We start from the raw sequence: 3,243 nt of genomic DNA on the forward strand, positions 1-3,243 counted from the left end.
AAACTGCGCCCCCTTCATCGTTGCGCCCTGGGCAGTCGCCCCTATCGCCCAGCCCTAGTTACAGCCCTGCTATGGAGAAGTGACACTTAGGGGTAAATGTATAAAGCTGCAATCTGAGTTTTTCTCAAGGGAATTTAAACTCGCCGATGAGCAGTATGAAAGTGCGAGTTGATAGTAAATCACCAGTAAAGTGATCTTAACAAAATCTCTTGGGTCTTGTGCATTCTCTTGCAAAGTGACCCTTTTTCTTACAGTTGTAACATGCAATTGTAGACTTATCAAACTTGGGTCTGAACCCTGGTGCTTTGCGTCAAGCATCCTCCTCAGCAATCAGTTGGACATTCATTAACTTAATATGCGCAACAGAAGCTGTTTTTGAGCATGTCTTACCTGCGCATTTATATTACTCTCATGTGCTTCTGACTGTTGAACTATTTCATGAAGCTTACTGTTTCTCCATAGGGGAAAACTTTTATTCGGGTTTTAATGTTTGGTCGGAGCCCATCCAAGACAGTCTGTATCATGAGGGCTTCATGCACATCTTCTTCATTTAAAATTGAAGTTAAATTGCCATAATGTTCAGTTTCCTGATAAAAACGCCCATAAAAACGCCCATAAAACTCTCTCATTGACTCACTACACCCATGTTAAATTTCCATTATGTGAGACCAATCTGGTTTAAAGGGAAATACTTTTTTAAAGCCAGCTCACTGAACACTTTGGGCCTGAGTCATTAAGGAGAGCAAAGCGCTGTACAGAGAACTCACTCACATCAGTCCCTGCCCCATAGGGGCTTACAGTCTAAATTCCCCAACACACACACACACATAGACAGACAGACAGACTAGGGTCAATTTGTTAGCAGTATGGGTTTTTTTTGAGTGTGGGAGGAAACCGGAGCACCCGGAGGAAATCCACGCAAACACGGGGAGAACATACAAACTCCTCACAAATAAGGCCATGGTCAGGAATTGAACTCATGACCCCAGTTCTGTAAGGCAGAAGTGCTAACCACTTAGCCACATTGCCTTATTTTTACACTGAAATTTAAAGTTGATCTAGGACATGCCCCTCCCAACTATAAATCTGTCCCCACAATTTAAATTTACCTCCCCCTCCATGCAACATGGTTTTGCACAGGTGCAAAGTTACTCCTTTTTTTTGCTTTACTCTCCTTAATGACTCAGGCCCTCTAAATAATAATTTCAAACAACTATTGAATCTATTAATAAATTGGACAGATAGTTGGGATTTCACTGTGCCCATGAGAAGAAGCTGGGTAAGAACATACTTGCCAACTTTGGCACGGAGTGCTCCGGGAGATCGGCGGGTGGGGGGATGGTAGGCATTGTGGGCGGGGCCAGACGGGTTGCGTCATTTGGCCCCTAAGCATCCATCACATTTTCCTTTCAATTACAACAGTGGGCAGGGCCAAAATGATGCACGATTCTCCTCCTAAGCCCCTGCCCCGCCAATTTACTATTGAGGTGGTTAGGAACCGGTAGGTTACCCTGTTCTCCCGGGAGTCTCCCGGACATTCCAGGAAAGTAATTAACTTTGGGTAAGACAGAGGACATTGGAGGATGATTTATGAGGTTTCTGCTTTTGTATTTCAATAAGTGAATAGGTGCAAACAAGCAAGGAGGGAAGTAATGAGGCAGGAATAATGATGGGAGAGGGAGAAATAGGATCTTGGAGTGAGAAGAGAAGCTTTGAGGAAAGTGTGGAGTAAGAGAAGCAGAAAATGTAAATTGAGTAGGTGCAGAATGGACTGAGGTTGATAGATGTGGATAAATGTGGATTAGTTGGAGAACATTTACAGAGAGCGGGGAAGAACAAGCGATCTAGGTTGTCCTTTGCCGTCCCTTGGCTGGGCTGGTGATCTAGGCAACCTCCTCCACTCGGGCGTGGGTTCCTAGATTCTGACAGTTGTGCTTAATGTGTCAAGGAGTAGAGCAGAAATGGTAGTCCAGGATATTCTTGGAAAAAAAACAGTCTTTGATGACACTCCTCGGTGTTACTGTGTCATTCTATCTATTCCACAAAGTGGATGCTTTATGTTTATAATATTAAGATGATGAGGCAGTGTATAGAGATGTGCAGCTATCTCTAACTGCTGTCTGTATACACATGTTTCTAGGTTTTGCGCTGCTTTACAAAGCAGGACTCACCATTGCTCTTACTGAGTACTATGCTTATGACTCTCTGTTGGAGGTATGTTCTAAAATGAACATAACAGTGAAGGTATTGTTATCTTTGTAACTCTCTGATTTTACTAATAATCACAGCTGTTGAAAGCATTAACACCCCTCATGTATTATAAAACCAGAATACCTAAGGGAAGTATATATCAAGTTTGAAAATACATTTGTTTTTTCAGCATGATAAACCATCTAATTGTTTCACACAGGTATGACACACCGTGGGCAGAACTATCGTGGGTTCAGTGGTTGTAGTGGCTACAGAGACAGGGGGGCCAGGCTGGGTTATCCCCACCTCCGAGGCCCCCATCCACCCTGGAACCCCTGCTCCCGGTGATGCCGCCACTCTGCTTACAAAAGTGCTGAGCTGAGGACCCTTCTGATAAAATGCCAGTCCGGACCGTGAATGCTCACAAGAGACCTCCAACTCTGGTCCATTGAGAGGGGAGCCAGGCCCCTACCCAAATTTTGCTATGGGGCTCAGCAATGCAATGTTCCACCCGTCACCCACCTTTTTTTTATTTCTCTAGATATACTGTAATGGAATTCTTACCTGTTTAATTGACATGTTTGATGCTAAAGTCCAAAAGGGTATTCTGGCAGATAAACCTAAATCTATAAATAACATCATATTATTTCAGAACAAACAAGAAAGCAAAACAAAATCTGTAGGAAATTGCTTTTAAACTTACAATTTAAGACTGTCAATATGACTTCACTGCTTATGTCCTTTAAGAGTGTCTGAAGGTTTTCAAGCTGTAAACATATGCAATTTTAAAATACAAACTGAAAATGAAACACAGAAAAAAAGTATTCTTATTTAATACTGTTCAAAAAATGCATAGGGATATCCAAGTACCCATTGAATTTAATGCCAATTTAGACTTTTCTATGGTAATTCTAATCCTTTTTTCATAAAAGGTTTTATGGTGTTTCCGATACAATCACACATTCACTGCATGCTTTATGCATTTTTCACTTACATCTAGAGTGCCAGACTTTCCAACATTGCAGATCACTGAGTATATTTCTTGAGCTCTAG

The 3,243-nt window shown here is 42.0% G+C and overlaps 1 long non-coding RNA gene across 1 annotated transcript; it reads right to left on the bottom strand.

Annotated features, from left to right (window-relative positions):
• Nucleotides 1-2,756: 2,756 nt before the first annotated feature.
• On the bottom strand, nt 2,757-3,243 carry LOC142160523 (uncharacterized). The gene is made up of 3 exons (XR_012693257.1): nt 3,185-3,243; nt 2,894-2,957; nt 2,757-2,816 (listed from the first exon to the last, which is right to left on the bottom strand). It is a non-coding gene; the product is annotated as an uncharacterized LOC142160523 (long non-coding RNA).

This window comes from Mixophyes fleayi, chromosome 6, assembly GCF_038048845.1.
Source record: "Mixophyes fleayi isolate aMixFle1 chromosome 6, aMixFle1.hap1, whole genome shotgun sequence".
NCBI classification, from domain to species: Eukaryota; Metazoa; Chordata; class Amphibia; order Anura; family Limnodynastidae; genus Mixophyes; species Mixophyes fleayi.